Source organism: Ambystoma mexicanum, chromosome 9 (genome assembly GCF_040938575.1).
Source record: "Ambystoma mexicanum isolate Mex_15411 chromosome 9, UKY_AmexF1_1, whole genome shotgun sequence".
NCBI classification, from domain to species: Eukaryota; Metazoa; Chordata; class Amphibia; order Caudata; family Ambystomatidae; genus Ambystoma; species Ambystoma mexicanum.
This window is the reverse complement of record NC_090931.1, coordinates 697,427,052-697,450,611: the sequence shown is the minus strand read 5'-3', so window position 1 is coordinate 697,450,611 and position 23,560 is coordinate 697,427,052. Positions and strand designations below refer to the sequence as shown.

Below are 23,560 nucleotides of genomic sequence, written 5' to 3'. Positions count from 1 at the left end.
AAATATCGCATTGCAGCTATTAATTATAAGAACTCCATTATTTCTGCCAAACGAGACCATTTCGATAACAGGATTAATTCTGCCAAATTCCATCAAAAATAACTTTTTATTGTTCTTATGGAATTTGAATGTAAAAACAGCTCTCACCCAGGGATTATAAAGAGTGACATTTGGTGCACAGATATTCAACTTGGTTTTAGTACGAAGCTTAATGCTTATCGAGCAAAGATTGAAGCTCATTGATCGACATCAGGATCATTTGCAAGCACTGAATTTAATACTGATAATACACAGCTTGCAAATCTTCTATCCCCTCCCTGCCCCCCTGATGATAAAGATCATTAAAAGACATCAAACCTACATCCTGTTCCGGGGCCATATGTCCACCTAGTATCATCAAGGCGGCCACTGATTGTTTAGCTCCTCTCATTACCAAGATAGTTAATTCTTTGTTTACCACATCAGTCGTGCCTCCCATCCTGAAGAATGCCTGGGTCTCTCCAATAGTAAACTTGATTGACGATTATGAGCAATTATCACCCAATCACTTATGTTCCTTTTTTATTAATAATTCTTGAAAGAGTTTCTACAATTTCAGAACCATATCTAAAGTTTTAATCTCCTGGGTACATTACAATCAGACTTCCGTGCCATGTATGGCACAGAGACTGCCATGCTCAACCAGAGAGCTAAACTGACTAATATTTATTTTGTACATTTATAAGAAGCGTACAAAACCCACAGGCATCTAGGCGCTGGTTGCAGAAGGAGCCAAGAGGCAGGGGCGTGGGGAGGTATAGAGGGAAATGGGGATCTTTAGTTGAAAAGGAAGGTTTTTAGATTTTTCCTGTAGGTGTGGTACGATTTTGTGGACCACGGACAATTAGCCCTGCTTATGCTATTCGAACTCTCGGCAGCTTTTGATCTTATTGATCATGCCTTGCTGCTCGAGAGGTTGGACAAAATATCTAATTGTTCGAAATTTGTCTGGTCATGGTTGGCTTCCTCTCTGGGGCCTAGAGCTGCTCAAGTGTCCTTGGGAGGTTTGAAATCTCCTTCAGAAATACTATCTTGTGGAGTCAGACAGGGAGACTGCCTTTCCCTACCCTGTTTTTTCTGTACACCCGCCCTCTCTATGATATCCTGGATAGCGTCAGCGTTAAATATACTAATTACGATACCCAGGTGGTCTTCGAGATGACGTGCGATTATGACAGGGACTTGCAGATAATCAACAAAACTTATGACATAATCCAAAAATTGATGAATGTCAACTCTCTGGCGTTCAACGGTAATAAGACTAAAGTCATGCTAGTAGGCTCCAGTCAACGTCTATCTAAATTAGAATGGAGATATTGTCAATTTAAAATTGCAGATTGTCAGAATAAAACTAGTCCTTGGGTGAAAACGCTTGGCGTTTACCTGGATGCTTACTTGAACATGAAGAAGCATGTTCGGCAGGTTAAGGCATCATGTGCCTATAACACTGGCCTAATCAGGCAGATCATGCCTTATCGGTCTATTTCCAACGTCTCCTCACTTACTACTGCTCTTGTTAACTCAAAGGTGGACTAATGCAATGGCCTCCTTGCTGGCAACTCCAAATCCAATGTCAGAATGTTACAGGTTTCTCAAAATAATGCCATCAGGGCAGTATGTGGTCTGGCAAGAACAGACCGCGTTACCCAAGGCCGGAGATCTCTGCACTGGCTTCCTGTCAGTGCTAAGCAAAAACCGACAAACAGGCTTTGGAAAGCACCAACTCCCCGCTCTGTTCTATCTAATTGTCATAATAAACTAAATAAACCTTCATATAAGCTTGAGATCTTTGGAGACACTAACTTTGATACAGTTGCTCCTCGCCAATAGAATTCCACTCCCAGAGAAATCAGAAACAGTCTAGATCTACCACACTTCAATAAGACCATCAAAATTTTCCTTTTTAATTCCAATGATTAGCCTTGTTCTTCTCTAGATCTCTTGCCTCATTACGACCGGAATATGAACTTTGATTCCCCTGTTCTGTCTGTATCCTTTGTTGCTTTGGGGTGCACTAAGGCCTTGAGGCGTGATGTGCATTACAAACAATTCTTAATAATAAAATGTAATGTCATGACACAATTTCATACCCTCTTTGATTCAGTTCACTGAGGTATGTTTTTCATCATAGGTACCAGTGTGGATCACAAGCCAGCTGGGACCGGAGAGGTGGAGGAATTACATTGGAGATCGAGTTTACTGGGGTAAGTTGCAAAGTTGGATAAGCAAAAGAAAGAGGTTTCAAAGCAGTAGCAGTGTTTATGGGGTTATATCGAGGTGGATGAGGATTGGTCAGGTTTAATGATTTTTGATGGACCAATAATATCTGAACTACCAAGAGACAAACTAAAGTAAGACTTTTTTTTACTGTTTATAATGGGAATTGTTAAAGCTGCTTGAGAAGTAAGGTTTAAGAGAAAGCATAATCCTTGGCCTCCCTGTCTTTAATAGAATTATAACTTTCTGGAAAATGTGTTGAAAGTCTGAATTTCGGGGCAGAGTAGCACCCCGTACCATGAGATGAGGCTTTCCAAATTGTGCACCCAAACTTATGTTGCGTTACCTACCTGTAACGCAAGTCTTGATGTACCACCCCGTACCATGAGGTGGAACTCTCCTGTGCAAGTGTTCTGTAACCAATGTAAGCTACCTCTGCAAGGCATTACCTTTGCAAGCTAATCATGCAATGACTAACCCTCTACTACTGTAAGCAACTTTAAGCTAAAAGCACTTAGATGCTTCTGTTTTGTGTGCTATACAAATGACAAAATAAGAGGGCTACAGCCCATTTGGATATAGAAATCTATTTTTTTCTCAAGACAATAAAACAGGGTCACAATATAACATTTTACTTGCCCCCTTGTCAAACTACTTTATTTCTTTGCATTCTGTAACTGGTTTACTTCCATTCAGAATGGGGAATATAAAGCTACAACCATAATCTTTTTGCTTCATACATTTCTGTAAGGATATACTTATTTGAAAAAATGTGTTATTATATATGTTGACCAAACCCACTGATGTATCTTGCCTCCTGCAAGATGTACCTTGGGCCAGTGATGTACAAGGAGCAGGAACCAGGCTGACCCAGGTAAGTATAAACAGGAACATGCTTTATTGTCTCTTAGTTTAGAAAGTAGGAGAGATGATCTGCAAGCCTACACCCTGGTTCCCTGCCCAGCTCCAAGTCCCAACCTTCAGCTCCTGGAGCACTCAGGTCCCCCTACACTCCAAGCTACACTTGAACATTCCACTAGGCTCTGCACACACACACATACAATCACAACATCCAGGATACTACACATCTCCCCCCTTTAAACAACCACAAGAAAATGTATACACCTCCACAATCATGCTAGGACTACAAACATAAAACACTATAGCTCCTTCTACCCTGGCCTGCCACACCAGAGTCTCGGTGCCGCCACCACCAAGCACAAACCTTGCCACAAGGACAAATAAAACCAAACTACAGACAAAGGCCCTAAGAACCTCCTAATCCAAGACACCTTCCGCCAAGACTGCCTCCCCTGGCCTAAGGTCTGCCACACCTGAGCACAAACCAACGCCCCAAAATGAGGCAAACTAACCTACCAAAAATAGTGCAGCCACGATCTTGTAAACTTACACAAAGGCCAAGACAAATGTCCTAAACATGGCAACAATGAGTCGATACACACAAACATTTACCCCCAACAACCATGACTCATCCCTTCTCCTGCAAAATCTAGTAAAAGTGACACACAAAACAAAGATCACAAAAAAAAAATCACTAAACGCAACCACAAAAGAAAGAAGTGTGGCGTGAGAATATGCATAGCAAAAGGGGCTATGCTAAGCTGTCAAAACAACAAAAAAACACAAGGATGAAAACAGTAGTGTGATGAAAAACTCACAAATTCGATAAAAAAACGCACACAAAAACTGTACATTTGTGATGTAGTCTGAAAGCTCTTTAAACACACGCACACAAAAATTTGAAAATGTGTGGTGCACTCTGAAAACTCCAAGTTAAGCATCAGTTATTTGCAATGAATAAAAAAACAGAAAAAAACCCTGCCAGTGTGCATCACTACCACATCACTCACTGACCTTCAACCGGTGTGCCCTCCACAAACAATTGTAATGCAAGACAAACTGGCATGCGTAAAATACTGGTACCTCCTTCCAGGCACACCGCCTGGTACTACAGAAACAGTCATTAGGAGAAAAAAAAAAAAAAAAAAAAAACACTGCTCCTAACAAATAAAACTCCAACCTCAACACAGTGGAAAATGTTGTGCGGTAACCCACAATGCACACAAAACTACTACTCGGAGGGCCTCCAACCCCAGATTTCATACGCACAACCTGCGATGAAAAATAACTATGAACCACAAAATGGGCCCATGCCCTTGAGTCAATCACTACTTAACTCAAAGTTAAAATACTGGAGCACTCCTCCTTGAGTGTCCAACCTCCTCCATAAACTTGGGGTTCCCACTGAAGGTTTTCCTTCATCCTTCATCGGCAAACACCTGGCCAGTGTGTGTAAACCAACCCCACAACATGCATGCAACTCTTAAATACATACTCCTTATTTGCGCAACTACTACACAACAATCGTGCACACTCTAACACGTCAACATCCACTAACATGCAAAATCCAAACGCACACCACTACAAGACATATGTACTACTTCTCACACACGTACAACTACACAACGTATACCTACTGTGCGCACCCTTGCGTCACATACCCATAACTCCACTTGCGCACAAATACGCAAACTTCAGTCCATGCTACAACTTCAACACACTATACATTTCCCAAAGTGCACATTACATTAAGCATAAAATGATCAATGATTCCCCAAAACACAGTGTATAGGTTTTCCTCCAATAATTAGACCATTTGCTGCATTTAACTTCAAAACTTTGTGGACTGTACTTCAATTTTCATTTTAAAATGCTTCTCTGTGCAATTTCATAATTTAAGTATTCTTCACTGTGCAATCAATTTTATTATTTAAATATGCTTCACTGCTTTTCCAAAGTCCTTTGCACCTTCAGTAAAAACCTTGTCATAATAATAAAATCCATTCTTAAATACGTGTGTAGTCCGTATCATGCATTTCCCAACAAAAGCACCCAAAAACCAGACAGCGCACAACGACTCAATGCACCCTCACAGCATTCACCTCCATTCTCCTATATGAATATGTCACGATCACAACAGCAACAATCTCATAAACTGTCTGAAAAGCATTTCATAGTTACTTAATTTCTTGAACAGAGGCACACAGAAATAGTATTCTGCTGCATTTCGAAAGCGTTGGCAACTCACTACAGCATTCGAATGCTAGATTGCCACTCCAATAACATTGCAAAGAAAAATTACATCTTTGTCCCGAAACTGCAAGTTACAGTTCTGTAAAGTGACCGTTAACCAGAAACAACTACTCATAAAAAAAAAGGTGTGTCCATGCGCTCCAGCATTATACTTTATTATGCACGCAATGCTGCTCATAAAGTTTCCATGATTCACATTGTCTCCCTGTATCTCCGTTAAAAATACATTAGTTTCACAGTACCTCTTTATTTGCAATGTTCGGTCACGCGAGAAAGTCCAGAAGCACACGCCCTTACATCAGGCTTGTGAAGGACAACTCCATATCCATAGCTCCAATGAACATAATAAACACAACAATAATCAACCAACTTCCTCATTTGACGTCACCACGTTGGCTCACGGCTCAGGGACCTGTCTTTGATGCAGCGTCCCCAAGTATGACGCAGCTCCCGAGCTCCACGCACCGGAACAATGGCAAAGGGGCATTTCTTATGCATTCCCGCCAACGGCACGGCTGGAACGCAGGGAGCATGATGGGCGCGCGCGCCACCCACAGCCCCATGAAACCCTCCAAACTGCCCCAAAAGCATTTTTTTTTTTTTAGTACAGTACCTTCAAATACAATGTTCCTTCGCGCCGACCACAAGTCCCAAGAACCTACACTCCACATGAGCGCAACAACGCTTGGATCTCCAGTTATAGCACCGGATGCTCACAAGTGGCAACCTCTCTCTGCCCTTCGGCCCCAACTCATTTCCAGGGACAGACACTGCTCTAGTCCCATGGATGGGCTCCAGGCTTCTTTATAGGCTGTCTGATGCGTCGGCCTCCTCCACAGCCCATCTGGTGCCTGTGACACTGCAGCCATATCCTCCTTTCGCAACAGCTGCATTTTTTCCAATGCCATCTCACCCGTAGTCACTTCTCAGAGCTGGCACTTTCTCTGCTTCACTTCTTCTCTCCTACACCCCTTTTCCTCCGGGTTCAATGTATTCCTCGTCAACCATTTGATGTATCTTGCCTCCTGTAAGATGTACAAGGAGGAGGAACGAGGCTGACCCCAAGTAGAAACAGGAACATGCTTTATTGTCTCTTAGTTACAGTTTAGATCAGAAAGTAGGCGGAGTGAGCTGAGTGTGTTTGCTGCTCTGTAACCTCTATTCTCCAGTGGAATTGCTGCCGGAGTCTGTCTTCATTTTCTTTGAACTTGCCAGGCGGAGCTTTAAAACACCCACCCCTCGGCGGAGTGAGCTGAGTGTGTTCGCTGGGGAAGCGTAAAGCAGCACACTATCTGAAATGTGGCAGACTTCTTCCTCTTCCAACATGTGCCGCTGCTGAGCATCCTCATGAGACCTTGTGCCCAACACATGTAAGTCAATTTGGGAGTGTGGGAACGCTAACGCCCACTAAATGTGAACAATGTCAGTGTATTTTGGAAAAACATTTAAACTCAGCCAGTCAAGATACACTGGCGGAGCAAAGTAGCAAGGGTTGTATTGCAACCGAAAATGAACTTCCTATGACTTTTGCATCTATTCCTAAATCATTAAATGCTGAAGTGTGTCTTAGTGCATGTGAACCTGGAGACTCGGCTAACAATCTAAGTGGCAAAAATAACACGGATCTTAAAGAAATCTATGTTAGTAGTGCCAATGATAGTCCTGTTGGCAAAATAAGCTCATTGTCCAATTTAGCGCAAAAAATACTTATAAATGAGACAAGAAACAAAACTGAGAGCTTAGGTCGCGACATGGATCACAAAGTAATCTATCATAATTCTAGCGACCCGGAAATACTGGAAAAACTAAGCAATCATCTGTCTGAGGGGGCGCGGACCTTCGCTCAGGAGGAAGTTTTTGTGGCACCCGTACAAACACAGCAACAGCAATGCTCCGAAGGTCCTTTGCTGCCTATGAAGCTCTTAATTACTAGCCCACATCCGTCTGATGCACAAGCTCTGGATCCGGCCGACTCTACAAAAAACCGCCGTGATTCTCTGAGTGTTGCTGAAGACCTAAGAGTAATGAACCAATCAATGGCAGCCGCTCAAACCAGACAAAAACAAAACATTTCATCCATGTTGGAAAACTTAGAGCCACAATCACGTGAAACCTTGTCTGAAAATCTAGTGGCTACACAACCTGTTATACCGAGACTTGGTCAGAGGCCCATGATAAACTCATTTCAGCAACTGAAGCGGAGAAGGATGGAGCATAGCTTTCACGGATCAATTCCGTTATCCCAGTAACAGCTATGCACAGACCGGGAACAGGAAGCAGGTAAATGCCTGCAAACAACTACAAAGAGAAGTCCCCGTCCAAGCTCTCCATCTAGCTCGGAGACAAGTTCGTCAGAGTCCGATTCATCAAATCACACAAATCAAAAAATAAACGGACGCATGTCCCAACTTGATAATGACAAACTTAGTACCAAAGATAAAGGCGACAAAAATAGGCAACAATGTTTTAGTTTCATTGAACAAGTAATAAATGAACTTCGACCTAATTTAACATCGGCCCTGACAATAACAGTTGCCCCTTTAATTAAACTTTATGAACAGTTGAATGAGGCATGTCGAGATCAAAATACATTGCTAGCTTTACTAAACGCGAAGATGAAAAGCTGTGAAGACGAAATTAAAGGGTTAAAAACCAATTTGAAAAACGTTACAAAGACCTGTGGCACATTTATGGAGATAATACGAGAGCAGCTAAAAACAAACGCGGAAGATAAACGCCTTTTCGTGGAGGTAGCTAGAGAAACAGTATCAATGATGAAAAGTTACCAAACACAAAATTTGCCCTTTTGGCACAATAGTGACGAGCAAAGTCAGAAAGTTGGCTCACAAGCACGCTTTGAGTCCAAATCTGACAAAAATCTAAGACAAGAGGCAACAGGCGATGTGATATTTTCTAACAGCACCGACGTTGAAGACAGCCTGCAGAGAAGTTGCAATGCTATTACCCGAGAAGTCCAAATGGATATGCCAGTATCAACTGTGGACAAATCTCTTAATAATACAATCGTGCCTAATGATACCAGCTGGATAAATATTGTGCAATTGGACTGTTGAAGAGTCGACAGATTCGTCTTGCGAAAGCTTGCCCTCTATCGCTGCTCAAACATTCGCGTCCCCCCCAAAAACAACTGCTACTGTGATCCCCCTGGAACGTTAAATAGATAAAGTGATGCAGAAAAGTCAACCTACTTTTCCAATTTTCCAAAAACCTGTCCAAAAGGTGAAAACGAAGGGATGGAGACAGGAAATACAAAAAAAAGTCTGTCAAAAACAACAACGGAAATCCAAAAACATAATCAAACGAAAAAATCTCCAAGCACGGGGCGCAAGTAAATTCCTAAGGAACGTGAAGACTTTAAATGCCTTGTTACAGACGCGATTAGAATCTGAGGCTGTACTTCCAATCAATTTAAATGCTGATCTGAAATCAGACGCCCAACCGAGCACGTCCGGGGAAGCAGCTGCCCACGACACCGATCCTTCAGCGATCCCAGAAGACGATCTCGCAGAAGTTGTCGATATCACGGATCTAATAAACCTTTCTACATACGAAGAGGATCAAGGAGAAGCTAGTGAAGAACAGCCAGCCTCGAACCAGCCCGAATCTACGGGCGTTAAACTTCCTAAACTGGCGGCGGAACCTCAGGAAAGTGCTCGTCCAATTGGAAGGGATTGTGGGAAAACAGGAAGAAGGTGTCAAATTATTAAAGCAGCTTCCAGAATCCAATACTTCAATACCAAATCACAGTAACGAACTGCCTTCAGAACCTATTTATCTGACCCTAAGTGAGCATCTAAATATAATAGAAGGCAAAAAAAAGCAGCTCTAAAAGTTGGTAAACACTAATGATTTAGGTTGTGTAAATGAAGACCAGCAAATAAGTGGTATTAATCTGAGCAAAATTGAACGTGAAATAGATGAAAACTCTCACCCAAAGCAAAGATGGATCTCAAAAACACAAAAAATAAAACAACCAGTAATAAAATCGATAAGGGCAGCAAATTACTGTTTGATTTTAGAGCAGATCCTAAAAGGGAAAGATGAGTTAATCTTAAATCGTAGAACTGTTTTCCAACTGTTTAATCATATACCACAATTGAGATCAATTGCCTCTGAAGATATTAGGACAGTGGAATTTGTCAACGAAAATCTAATGGATGTAGTAAAACTCCACATACACTCACGAATTGTGAGAGATTTGTTGCTGTCGAACAGCTCGGATTTGAACTGTTTAGGCTTCGATCTGTCTGAATTTCAAGAGAGAGAAGGAGAGCGATCCTACAGTCCGAATGCGAATTCCAGAAATAATTTGACAAAAAATCCATTGAACAAGCTCAGACCTCCCTACATCTCGATAATCACCATCAACAGGAGAAATTAGAAACCTCTGATCGTGCAATCGTTGCAAACGAAAGACATATGTCAGGGAAAAAGCCTGAGATCAGAAGACCGTGACGTAATTCAAATCAGGTACGCAGCCGAAGCGATCCCTGATATGGAAACTACAAATGCAAAGCAAGTGGGTGTCACAAGGGAGAAAGACTCCTGGGCGTGGTTACCGAGTGTTCTAAATACCAACTCAGACAAATAATGCCGGAAGGAGCCGCCGGACCAGACCCTAAGGATAGGGTCATGGAACACCCGAGGATTTACATTCCCAAAGGAACTCAGGCAGTTGGACGTAATCTGTCTTCAGGAAACATGGGTTGTAGAATGCCCTGTTGTGACAAATTACGAAATTGCCTTTAATCCAGCAGTGAAATTAAAGAAAGGACGACCAAAAGCAGGCTTAATTACACTAAACAAAAGCGGAACTTCGATAACTATGAGAACCTCTAAAATTATTTCGCCATATGTTCAAGTAACTTGGATTGAGGTTGGATCTGCCAAGAATGGCAAAAAAGAACAATTTTCCATCATCAATATCTATTGGCAGCATGATGTCAATGACGATTCAGACTTTCTTGACCAGATATGCGATCTAAATCGACTCGTTGCAGAGTGACGAAGGGAAACCTCATATAATCTGATGTGGTGACTTGAACATGCCCTCTCTTCATTTAGTGGGTTCTAATCAAATTGCCTCTAACCCAGTTGTGTCCAAAGATGCCTTTAAGATACAAACGCATGGGTCGAAGAAATGGATGCAAGAAGAATGGCCCTATTGAACGGAAACACAAACGGGGATATACCTCCACAATTTACATGGAGCAATGGAAAGTACCACTCAATCTTGGGACTACTTTTATGTTGCAAATTCAATCCTTGAACAAGTCTATAGTCTAAACATAGTAGAAATGCCACAAAGTGACCACAATCTGGTGATAGCGACTATAGATGGAATCAAAAGAACGAGGGATCATTGGCAAACCCCGATTACGGTCGAACCAGGGCGAAACAGGATCCGATGGAACGAAAGAAAAATTAACAAAATGTCCTCTATCCTGGAAAATATATACAAAGAATACTTGAACACAAACGAAGAATATCTGACAATGTTCGAGCAATACTCAGAGACGGTGCGTGGCCCGTTAAAGAACAAACTGACCCATAAGCATATGTATAATCCAAAGATAGTGGCAAAGAAGCGAGAATTGAGGAAAACACGAAGACAATTGCAAAAAAAAGGAACCCAAGAATGGTGGCTGGAATTTGACAACATCAAAAAAACTTATAGAAGATGGCTAAAACTTCACAAACAGAACATGCTACAAGAAGATGCTGCGGCAATGTTAAAATTTATGAACAACAGAAATCAAGCAAAATACTGGGAAGTCATAAACAAAACAGAAGCTCCTCAGAAAGCGCTCCTTTCAAGTCTAGTCCCAGAGGCTCGTTGGATTAAACATTTCTCAGACCTGTTTGCAAAACAAACTGCTGTTGGATATGAACTAACAAATGATAAGAAAGATTGGGTGCTCCAAATCTCCGAACAAATTATACTCAAGAATATACATAAACTGAGTACTTCAAAAGCCCCAGGACCCGATGGGCTCACAAATCAGCTCTTAAAAGAACATCCTGAGGCCTGGTCAAAGTTTCGCATCAACCTCTTTCGAAACATATCAAAAAAACAAAGAGTCCCAATGTCATGGAAGACAGGCATTATAGTACCAATATTCAAAAAAGGAGATAGAACCCAGCCGGGAAACTTTAGGCCAATCGCTCTCCTGGATGTCCTCGGGAAAATCTTTGCAAGTCAAATATTATACCATCTGACCAAATGGATACACGATTCCAACAACTTTGACACCCGGCAAACAGGATTCGTGAAAGGAGTTGGCTGTGCCCTGAATCTGTTGATGCTTAATATCCTGAAAATGGAGGCGATTAAAAACAACAAGAAGGTTTATGTGGCATTTATTGATTTGGCCTGTGCTTTTGACAGTGTAGACTGTCAAATTCTATGGAGAAAACTTGAGCACTGCGGCTGCCCAGGAAATTTGTTAACACCAATACAAGATCTACATTCAAGTACATCAATTCGCATAAAGCTGAACCAGGCGGGTTTGCTCTCTTCTCCAATATTAACATCAAGAGGGGTCAAGCAGGGCTGCCCATTAGGGGCAACTCTGTTTAATTTCCTAATCTCAGATGTAGATAAAGACCTGTCGGAAGTCCGCTCCTTCCCTCCTAAGATAAATGAGAGAGCGCTGCACCACATGGCCTATGCAGATGATATGGTCATTTTAGATCAGACTCCAATTGGTCTGCAGAGAAAGCTGATAGCCCTAGAGCTGTATATGGAAAAGAAATGGGCTAACAATCAATCCAACTAAAGCGGAGATCCTAACTTTTCAGAATCTAAGGACAAAGAAGAGGAAAAATTAACCGAAATGGTACATCGGAAACAAGCTAACAGCCCAAGCGACCCAAGTGCAATAGTTGGGAGTAACAATCAGCTCAAACATAAACGATGAGCCAATGATGCAAAGGATCAGACGAAAATGCAGAATGCTAACAGCTCAAGGAGCTGTGATCAACAACAAATATGGGAAGTTCAGTCTGAAACCGGTCATGGACTTTTATCTAGTGAAAGTCATTACATCGTTAATATTTGGAGTGGAAACGATGCTTGGATGCTCGCACACCATCTGGCCTTGGTGTGAAAACAATTTTTGGTCCAAGATCTTACGGTTACCAAAAGGAGCTCCGATTGCATGTCTCCGGTACGAACTTGGGTTGATCTCGATTAATGCCCAAATACAATGGAGCACTTTAACCTTATATCGGAAAATTATGGGAGCCGACTGCTACCCGCAGTTCCAAATTTTAAATTCTGATTGGGCGGCCCAACCAACGTCTATACTGACGATGTGGAAAGAATCATGCGCAAAAATTCTAAGTGATCTGGCAACAGATCTACATACACTCATTAACAACCCAAACACTATAAAAAAAAAAACTATGGGATCAAGACTGGACTGAAACGTCGGAACTGAGAAGAGCACATCGTTGCATGAAGAACGCGCCCATAGAAGCTCGACAACCCTTGAAACTTCCTAAATATTTGGAACTCTTCCCTTCTAATCATAAAAGAAGAACTTTTATGCTGATTCGCCTAAATTTGTACTGCACTCAGGAAAAAACAAACATCTGGAACAAATCAGTAATAACCGATGATGAATGTTGGTTTTGTATAAAAGACAAAGAAACCTTGAAACATCACGTCCTGATATGCCCAAAGTTTGACGGACTAAGGCAAGCCATTCTTAAAAAGGTAAATGCCTTGGCAACATTCCAAAGCGCAGAAATAGTGTGGAGTCTGCACCATCAAGGAGACATCAAACAAGTAACTTTTGCACTAACATTCTTTTTAGAGAATTTGGAAAAGTGCCTAAACAACGAAGGGAAATAACATGTGAATCTGGACGAAGGGTGCCATTTCATCTACCGTCTTTGTTCAGCCTAAAATTAGCTTCTTGGACCATTTGAAATAGTACGACTTTTCATCTCTCTATTTTTAGATTAATCAGAAGAACCACCTGTATTCATTCTCTCTCTAAGTTCGCTTGTCTTCTTTTACTTTCTTTTGTTTCTTATTCCGCTTTGTCTTTTTTTGCTGAGGAAGAAAAAAAAAAGAAAGAGAAAGAAGAGAAAGAAGAGGAAGAAGAGGAAGAAGAGGAAGCCTCCACCCTAGTTCCCTGCCCAGCTCCAAGTCCCAACCATCAGTTTCTGGAACACTCAGGTCCCCCAACACTCCACATACATGCCAACCCTCCAGATTTAGGCGGGACGTGAACAAATATTGCTATTTTTTGCATTCTCCCTCCCAAAATACTTGTAGCCCCAATGCAGCCCTATGGGAAAATGTGCAACTCCCGATTTCTCTGATGAAATCTTCCAGCCAGGTGAGTTGGAATGTTGGCATGTCTGACTCCAAGCTCCACTTGAACATTCCACTAGGCTCTGCACATAAAATCAATCACAACATCCAAACCAGGATACTAACCACCTAAAATGATATATAGTCAAACAAGAGCATAAAGTATATGCTAAAAATCCCAGCTGCACTAGTCTAAAAGTGTGTGACCTTGATCAAATAATCGTCTCTTAACGCGCCTTACCCGTCAGCAAAGGGACTCGGTGTAGGGTTTTGGAAAAAGACAAAATAATAGCTTTAACAGGCTAGATGCTCGATTTATAACAATAGGTCAATTCTATGACAAGTCTGGAGGCACGCACGCATTACGTTTTCAAAACAAGTACACTTAGGAGTACCGCACATTTTTTGCCACGCAGCACTCCGGCCTCCCCGGCACCCCCAATCATAGAACCTACCCTGCTACGAAACTCCGTCACTAACCTTTACATAGCCAATGCCGGTACAAAACAATCACTGGGAGCTGCCATGACACTGCACGACCTCATTGCCGTCTGCTGTGAAGACATTTCCGTGTCACGTCACGTTTTTCTGAATTTACAGCATGCAGTCCAGCCTCCAAACAACACGGAGATCGCTCCCAGCCAGTTTAGGAAGCTATTTATAAGTCACAGATGCTTGATCACGTGCATATTTAACTTATATTTTTTAATCCAATACATTCGTTTGCATACAGTAATACATATTACATTTCAGATCTCAATACACACATATCATTTAAAATACTCATGTAGCTGTCTAATGCTTCAGAAGCAATTATCATTTTCGTCCATGTCACTTCCACGTTTTTGAATTTTGTTACAATATGGCGCTTCTATCTCGGCACCATAGCCGTCTCTCAGTAGAACTGTTTGAAACGCAAAAATGTGGCGGCCATGTTGGTTCGGAGTACTTTGCCAGCTTTTGCAGTTCGAGACTATTTCTCTATTGACGTTGAACTCTTCCGGGTTGAACCTGGCTGTGTTTACTAACAGGAAGAGTCATTTTGGAATATCAACTCAATCAAATCCCTAATTATCTATACTGCGGATTTATTTCACGCTGCTCCTGCAAAGCCGCAAGTGTTCTTCGACCCGTGACTTCCGGAGGCTACGACACCCATGCAGTGATGGTTTCCTCCCATGCTCTTGGGCACTACCAAGTGGTTCCAGCACGTGTCGCCTAGAACACTGCAATATAAAACATTCTTCTCGACTACTGTAGTTTCTCTCCAGTTTCTGCCAAGTCCTCTGCTCCCACCCCAACTGTGCACCTAATGCCATATGTTTGTAGAGTGCTACCTGTCCGTCATTGCTGATGGGTTTTGGCAGAAATCCACTCACCATAAGAAATTTACCCAACGGATATATAGCACTCTGTAGAGTATATTTCTTATCCTTAGAATATTCTGCTCCTGCATTCATAGACCGTCTCATACTAGGTACCGGACCGTGAGTACTAGATGGTGATGTAAGCACAAGTGACGGGCCTAATCCTCCGTAAGTGTTACCAAAGCACCGTATCTGCAAGCAATTTCCTGCTCTCCAGGGCGTGGACAGCGAACGTTCTTTCCATCGAAGAGCCGCCCTGTGTTAGGGGGCAGGTACAACCATGCTCTTCCGCTCGGATCCGCCTTAGTATCCACCCGAGAAACCAACGTGAGTGTGTACCACGAAATGCTTGTTTTATTTTGCCGGTAATCTTGTGCGAAACTGGGCCGGATTATCAGTGGTGTGGGCGGGACTGGGGGCGGAGCTAAGTGTCATGTGTCCCTGAGTATAGGATGCTGGCTGCTTTGCATATAAACAAAGTGCGTTTTGGGAACAATACAATGACAACCAATTGATCAAACATGTCAATGCTAGTAATTTAAACGTAAATTCCTTCTGAGCATGAAATGCACCCGTGGTTTCCTGCTAATTTGTTCTGTCAAAATAGTTATTCTAACAGTGAAATATGTGCAAAGCATGATACGTGTGTATATGTGTGTGTATATATGTATATATATATAACTTTATGTGTTTTCATTGCTTGAGTTTGGGCTGTTTAGCAAAGGGCACCTTTCAGATGCAGTCTGCAAAGTCATTGGATATTGTAGCTCAACTACACTCATATTTACACTTTGTCTAGCCATGTGTGTCTATGCTGAGGCTGGGATGTTTTTGCGTTTGTCTTTTTCCCAGCCCAATTCCTCCCCTGCTCGTAATCAATGTCAAGTGATTGAACGCATTTAACACACGCCCTTTCACCATCGGCATACAATGGCCCCCACTTTTGAATAACTTGCACCTAATACCCAAAACAACTTGTAATTATTACTGTCGGATGGTGGCACACGCTCCTTGCACAGCAAATCAATCAGCCATCTAGAATCACAACTCATCTGCAAAGAGGGGACCCACAAACAATCCTTCTCTTGTCATGCACCCATCCCCTGGAACTCAGTGTTGGTTCGGAATGCCCCCACAATTCTCTAATTTCGAAAATTTCTCAAAACGTGGCTCTTTCGACAACACCTGACCAAGGACTAATTCCAATGGACGCACATACCAACGCACAGACCTTACAGTACTGCACTACTGTTAAGATGCCAGCTACCCATGCTCTGTACAGTGCTCCGCTGCTCTAGAGCTAGGTCTGAGCGGTAAACAATAAAATAAAAAATCACCTATCTATAATTTTATTATGATTGCATTTATTGAGTGCAAACATAGTTTGAGAAACAACAGAGCTCTTTACAAGTCATAGGGGGAAGTACGCAGTGAGGGAAGTGGAGATGCAAAAGAGGGGAAGCTAAATCCAAGGGATGCGTAGGGTAGGTGGGCAATTTGGTAACATGGGGTGAAAACGGGCAGAGCAGATCGCAGTCTCAGGTTAGGTGGGGAGTGTGTGAGGACGTAGGTGGTAGGGAGCCATTTCTTGAGGGGGAGAGTCTTGAGCTCCTTCCCGAAGAAAATGGAAGTGAAGGGACACATCTATTGTTGGCGGGAAGGAGGTTTGAGATTATGGGCGCGCGGATGGAGAAGGCCTGTCTACTGATTGTTTCCTTCATGCACCAGTGGAGTTTGAGTCTGCACATGTCCTTTGGTGGATCGTAGCCCTTCGGAGATACAGAGATTGTCAGTGGGTTTGCTTGAGGGCGACGGCCTTGTAAATTATGCAGCAGGATTTGAACGTGATAAGTGCTTGCACTGAGACCCAGTGCCCTCTGGTGATGTGGCCGAATTTGCAGAGTCTTTTGGTGAGTTGTGCAGCAGCATGCAATACAGATCCCAGGGGTGCCAGGGTGGTCACTGCAAGGCCTTTTAGAAGGGCATTGCCACCATCCAGGTGGGAGAGGACTATGTCTTGGACAGCGGATCTGAAGTTTGCTGGAATGAACGGCTTGATTTTCCACAAGAGGTTAAGTTTGTACCAAATGTTTGTCTTCCTTGCTATGTGCTCCTTGGAGAAGGGATGTCTGTCGATGTAGAACCCAAGAAATTTGGCATTGGTGGTCAGCTGGTGTATGAAGCCCTCAATGTTCATAGTGAAGTGCTAGACCTGGATGTCCGGGTGTTCGGTGTTGTTGGTCAGCAGTAGGAATTCAGTCTTGAGGTTAAGGTAAGCACTGGACATCCAGGACTGGATCATTGTGAGGCAGGCCTTGAGGCTGTGGATGTCTTTGATCGAGGATATTGTGAGGTAAAGCTGTGTATCATATGCATATTGGTGGATTGGGAAGTTGTGTGGAGTCTGGAGGATTCCGAGCAGTTCAATGTGTAGGTGGAAGATCAAGGGAGAGAGGATGGATCCTTGCGGTACACCACAGGCGATGGGTAGTGTTGGTGATTGTGACAAATTGGATTCTGCCTCGCAGGAGTACAAGGATTAGTAGGGGTGAAATGGCCCACTCGGCTCTCGCACTACTACAAACCAAAACACAACGCAATCGTAAAGAGAAAATGGGGACAATCAAGAGACATGCCTCCTTCAGCTTTTGTGGTAACGTGAGCTGAGGGAAGGCTATACTCTTAAGAGGAGCGTTAAGGTGAATCAGTAGTGACCCAACAATACAGTATCACAGTCCAAAATAAAGGGGATGTCCAATTAAGATTCGATAAAAATATAAACACTTTAATACCATCTTCACATAGAACGAAAAGTGATAACTATACAAAAACCCACCCCAAAGGAAAGAAGAGAGAAGATGCAACAAACTGGAGAAAGTAGCACTCTGGGTGTAGTTCCCAGGGTGGTAGGTAAGGTACTACCATAAAAAGGATATTGGGTTGAAAACAGGAGCTATCGTGACCTAACCATTCTCCCGGGTCCATGGACCGTGGGGACAGTTCAGTGTGAGCTTTTCTAAATTCTTAAAGAATTTGAGAACTAAACCTCTACGTTCCCCCCGCCCCTCCCATCATTAGGGGTGTAGCATGGTGTTAGGAGGTGCAGAACGAGCTGGTCGAGAAAATCAGCAGCCACCAACGGGCAATTGCATTCAGCAACATAGCTTAAAAAACACACAGAGGCTGAAGTCTCACAAACCCCCACCACTGCTAACCCTACACCACCAAAATATGATTTCCAACAATGCACTGAGACTGAAATTCTTACAGTAGTCTCTCAACTTAAACCTACTTCATACCTGGGTGATACCTGCCCAGCTACCATTTTCAAAGAGTCCTTAGACGCACTTGTCCCATGGATCACCAAGATGGTGAACATCTCCTTAAGGAATGGTTTAGTTCCATCATCTATGAAGGAAGCTTGGGTTACGCCTCTATTAAAGAAGAGTTCCTTGGACCCCCCTTTGGCAAAAAAGTATAGACCAAAAACCAACGTACCATACCGTCTTAAAATTCTAGCAGCTTCAGGAATTCATTGATGGTGATAAGAACTTATGGACTCACCAATATGGATTCAGAGCAAGGCACGGGACAGAAACAGCCTTATTGGACCTTAAGTCAAACATCACAGGAATTGTTCAAAGGGTCACCCAGCACCGTTGATGTTATTGGACCTCTCAGCGGCATTCAATCTTATTGACCAGTCTTCTGCAAGAAAGATTGAACGGCCTCACGCAGCTCTGAGAAGGCCACTCAATGGATTGCATCTTTCTTATGCCCAAGAACGTCAAGAGTAGCTGTTGAGAATGTTCAGACCCTCCCTATTATTACCACCTATGGGGTCCCACCAGGATCATGCCTATTGCCTACGTTGTTTAACATTTATATTGGACCCTTACTTGACCTCCTGGATAGCCTGGGTGTACAATATACAAACGATGCTGATGCCACCCAGGTGCTCCAGGAGCTATAGAGTATCTACGTAGAAGACTCCAAAGCCCTGATTAAAGTTTACACCTCAACTGAATCTTGGATGGCATTAAACTCCCTCGACCTTAAAAACGTAAAGACCGAGCTTCTCATCGTCACCTCAGGCCCTCGGCTTAAGAAACAAAACCCATTGTATAAATACTTCACTGTTCTGGGTAACAAGATCCTTGTGGCTGAATGTGTGAAAACGCTAGGGGTACTCCTGGACTTAGAGTTATTTATGAAAAAGCAGATCTCTCACATTCACTCCTCCTATGGATACTTGACCAAACTATTACATCAAATAAGGCCCTACTTGACTCTCCATAATAGAGCCCTACTTGCAACCACCTTGGTGAACTCTCGGGTTGACTATTGTACTATTGTACTAGTCTGCTCATTGCTACTTCCCAAACCAACTTACACCGCTTTCAAACGACACAAAAAGGTACAATCAGAGCTATTTTTGGTCTATCCACACGTGACCCCGTCCAGAAAGATTCTACATTGACTACCCTTCAAGCAGAGGATTATTCACAAAGTACTTTCTCTAACCTTTGAATGTTGGACCACAGAAGCTTTCCAATATCTGTTCGGTTGATTACTAAGCAGCCCAAGCGTACATTACGCTCTAGCGACAATCACTCACTGGCTCAGCCATGTTTCAAACTGGGCAGCTTTGATGTGCAACCAACAAGGGAATGCAATGCCCTCCCTCTCTCCATCGGAATGTCCCCATCCAGTGCTCCAGATAAGGCGAGCACTATGCCTTTTTACGCATGAAAATCTTGTAAATACGCCAGCTTTATTATTTACCTGGGTACATTTACACACAGAGGGCAGTGCAAAGATCAGGTTACTTGACAGAATCCAGAAGGCTTCTTGTGATTTTTATCTACATGGATGTAATTGCAAGCCGCCTCTGAAACAAAATGTATTTCTCTGAAGCCTTTCAAAAAAATAAACTGCACACTGATAAAAGGAATGGTTTCTTTGCATTCAGCTTCAGAAGCACTGTGCATGTTTTCCTAGAATTTTAGGATTGTATAATTAATAAGATGGAAAACTAAGTTTCAATTGAGATTTTTTTTTTTAACAAGTTATGCTTTTTTCCAGTGAAAACAAACCAGTATTGCACAATTGTATTTTGCAGAGCTCCGGTGCTGTGTGCATAATCATGCAGAGGCAGATCATTTTTATACTTCTAATTTAATTTACAGTCTAATTATAAAAACAGTGTGTAAAATGATGACCATGCACAGTCAAGTTTGCATCCATTCAACCTTGCAGTCAATGGGGTACATTACTATGAATGGTCAGTGGCAGCAGAGTCTTTGCTCAATGGTGAGTAATTGTCATTAGCCTGATCACTGGTGTTCTAGCCTCTCAAATCTTCAAGACTACAAATAAAACATCCAAAACCTGACTCTCAAGAAAGTGCAAGCGCTGTTCAAAAACAAACAAATGAAAGTTACATTGGTAATTGAAATAGAAACTCAGCAAAACCTGTCCCTGTGATCATCCAGATAGGTATTTAACTTTATGTTGTGCTTCATAAATGGTGTTAGCCAATAAGATAGCTCAGCCGGTTGAGCACTTGTTGCTGCAATCTCTGCGTGATCGTGGGTTGCGGGTTCGAATCCTGGCAAGTCCAACTCAGCCTTTCATCCTTTCGAGGTCGATAAAGGAGTACCGACTTTGGTTTGGTGGTAATTGTGATAAATATGTTCTATGTACAGCACTTTGCCAAAAGAGCTAGATAAATACACAATACAAATTCATGTATGCTTTACTATATAATTAGCTAGGTGTTTGTGATTTCAACATTTAAATATATACAGGAGAGATCAAATGCCCAGAAATAACAAAAGATGTGTGCTGTCACAATGCAGAAAGCTGCCGCATAGTAATGTTTTCCATACAGTTTTTTTCACACGTCGGCTGGATGTCGCATACATTTTACTCTTGCTAAGGAGAAAAGTAATGTTTACTCTCTTAAAATCACATTTACTCTCAAAGTTTAAAAATAGAGAGTAAAATACTCACACCTCAAAATCTTATCTGGAGCACTGCATGGCACAAAGCATCCCTCAAAACCTGCCTGTTTATCTCGGAACCAGATTGAAAAGTCACTCTCCTCTGTCGTCCTTCCCCTGACTGCAAGGCTCCAGTTGTTGCTTGTTTTATGTGCGTCCTGAGGCCTACGGGCATGAGGCGCCTTATAAAAATGTAATAATAACAATAATTTGGAAAGCTGACTTATGATTTTCCCAGGGGAAGTGGGGGTGGAGCTTTGCCGGTGGACAGATTTTTCAGAAGTCGCATTGAAAGAATAGAACAATTAGTGCTGATGGCTTTCCCAGAGGGGGTGGTGCCTGGGCCCCGGAACACCTGCATACTCTGCGCCCCTGGTGTCAACAGTATCTGGATTCAGTTCTTGGTTGGCTGACGCTTCACATCCGGTGTCGAACAATGATGCAAGCTGATCAGGCACATAGGATCATGGCGGCCCTGGCAGCAAAAGGGCATTGAGTAGGGGTGAATGTGGGTGCTTTGTGCGGTCGAATGGCAGTGGTTCAAATGATGCAGGTTGGGGCATTCCTAAGATGCGTTCAATTGGCCAGGCCGAGTCGGGCTTCAGCCGCTGGGAGGGGGCGGCGAGTCACGCTCCATCAGAGTATGCAGGCGACGGTCGTGGAAGTGATGATTGAGGGTGCGTCTGTGTGCTATTAATGAGGGGGCAGTTCTCAGGCTAGCTGGGCCAAGCTGTGTTTTTAACCCAGATTGGAGTCGGCAAGTGACCTTCAAGAGATTCGGTTTGGGTTCTGGCGTTGAGCAGTCACTTTGGACCTAGCAGATGACGTGCTTGAGTATGACACAATTCGGTGTCACGTTGGTTTAGATGCAGGGTAATAGTTCGGCTGGTTGGAGGAACGCAGACACCATAACAAGCGCCTTCCCTATTGTTCAAGATTCGGGAAACACAGAGCGACTGGTTTAGTGCGATATTCGGCTGGTCTGGCCGCCCGGTTGCTGTGAGGACTTCGCAAAGGACTTGTGGACAGGATGCTCCAGTTCAAGGTCTACTCTTCTGGCACAGAAGATCTGTTGCAGAATGTTCAGTCCTAGTCCACAGCACTAGTCCCTCTCGATGTTCCCTGTGAGTGGTTAGGGGACAGATCTTCCTTCTGCTTGGATCGCTCCTTCTTCATTTCCGGCGAAGGGCTTTGAACAGTGCAACTGTCCCAAAGGAAGTCCAGGTGAGACGGTTCAGAACGTCTCTTCGGTTCTTAAGGATCATTGAGGAACAGAGGGAATTCTACTGACGGTGTGTGAAACCTTTTCTTTTAAATGTAGACGTTCCCAGGTGATTGGTCTAAAGCTAGCCTGCTTTAGTGGACCAATCCCTGCTCGTGGCTGGAGTGGGCTTTGCCCTGTTGATGTCACACCCTAGTGTTTTGCTCCAAAGTAAGTGGAAGAGACGTGAAAGTGGAGGAGATGTGAAGGGGAATGAGAGACAGTGAGAAACACAATCAATGGTGGAAGGCTCCTTCTACTATTCAGAGCACACCTGCTTATCCTATCCCACCCCCTTCCCTCCTACTGACAACAAAGACATTTAGACATGCATCACCCTGGTGTGAGGCTCCTCCTCCTCCTGAATGGGCGTACTCCTTTGATACATGGGCCCAGGACAGCTGCCTGTTGTACGGCTGTCTTTGGGCGAGGGTGTTACCTGGCCCTCACAAAGAGAGGCTGGGTCCTGTGGGTTTCTGTCGTGTAGCGGTATCGGCCTATTTGACCCGAATACACATTCCCTTCCAGAGCAAAGCGGACTCGCAGGAGCAGACACGTGCAATATCAATTTGGATGTGGCGGCCATGATCATAAGTAAGTCCATGCACTCTGCCTAAACTCAGGCATAGCTTATTTTTAGAGATTATCCGGCCACCTGCATGAAGTACTCCTAATCATCGTATTGTTGGTACAGACGGAATATCTTAAATGCCACCCCTGTTGCATTGACTTTGCTGTTGCTGCGGTGGTCTGGTGGGCATCTTGTGACCTTTTGAACCTGCTCTGCGCCACAAGCCGAGCAGGTGCTGTGGATCAGTCTACTGATGCAGCAGGGCTGGACAGCAGAGTACCCGTTTGGTGAAGGAATCGCCCGCATCATTTTATGTACTAATAAAAATCAGAAAAGTCAGGTCTTTGCACCCTTGCCAGATGGCAGTTCTTTACAGTGATCTAGAGGAATCCATTTGACTAATTGGTGCAGTTAGCAAGGTAGAATTTGAACAAGCGGATCCCCATGCAGTGTTGTAGAATGTTGGGGAGGGTCTGAAGGTTTACTGTATCAAACGCTGATGAAAGGCCATGGAAAACCAGCAGGCAAGGATGTTCATGAAGGATGTTGAGGGCATTGTTGATCGCCTTGATCGTAGCTGTTTCAATGCTGAAGCTGGCTCTGAACCTAGATTTGTAAGTCTGAAAGTGGTTGTTGGCA

The 23,560-nt window shown here is 43.2% G+C and overlaps 2 protein-coding genes across 7 annotated transcripts in view; one reads left to right on the top strand and one right to left on the bottom strand.

The window, feature by feature from the left end:
* The window catches only part of FASTKD2 (FAST kinase domains 2), a 461,831-nt gene extending 446,613 nt beyond the window's left edge, over positions 1-15,218 (bottom strand). Inside the window, exon 1 of one of the 5 annotated variants that reach the window (XM_069615586.1) lies at positions 15,097-15,218. The gene's annotated coding sequence lies outside the window, so the exon portion shown is untranslated. Of the gene's footprint in view, positions 1-5,612; positions 5,755-14,117; positions 14,173-14,197; positions 14,348-15,096 lie in introns of those variants that run through there. The other 4 variants (XM_069615582.1, XM_069615584.1, XM_069615585.1 and 1 more) reach the window with 4 other exon arrangements.
* A 67-nt stretch (positions 15,219-15,285) lies between these two features.
* The window catches only part of ZDBF2 (zinc finger DBF-type containing 2), a 326,002-nt gene continuing 317,727 nt past the window's right edge, over positions 15,286-23,560 (top strand). The window contains exon 1 of one of the 2 annotated variants that reach the window (XM_069615579.1): positions 15,286-15,411. The gene's annotated coding sequence lies outside the window, so the exon portion shown is untranslated. The remainder of the gene's footprint in view (positions 15,412-23,560) is intronic. The other variant, XM_069615580.1, reaches the window with a different exon arrangement.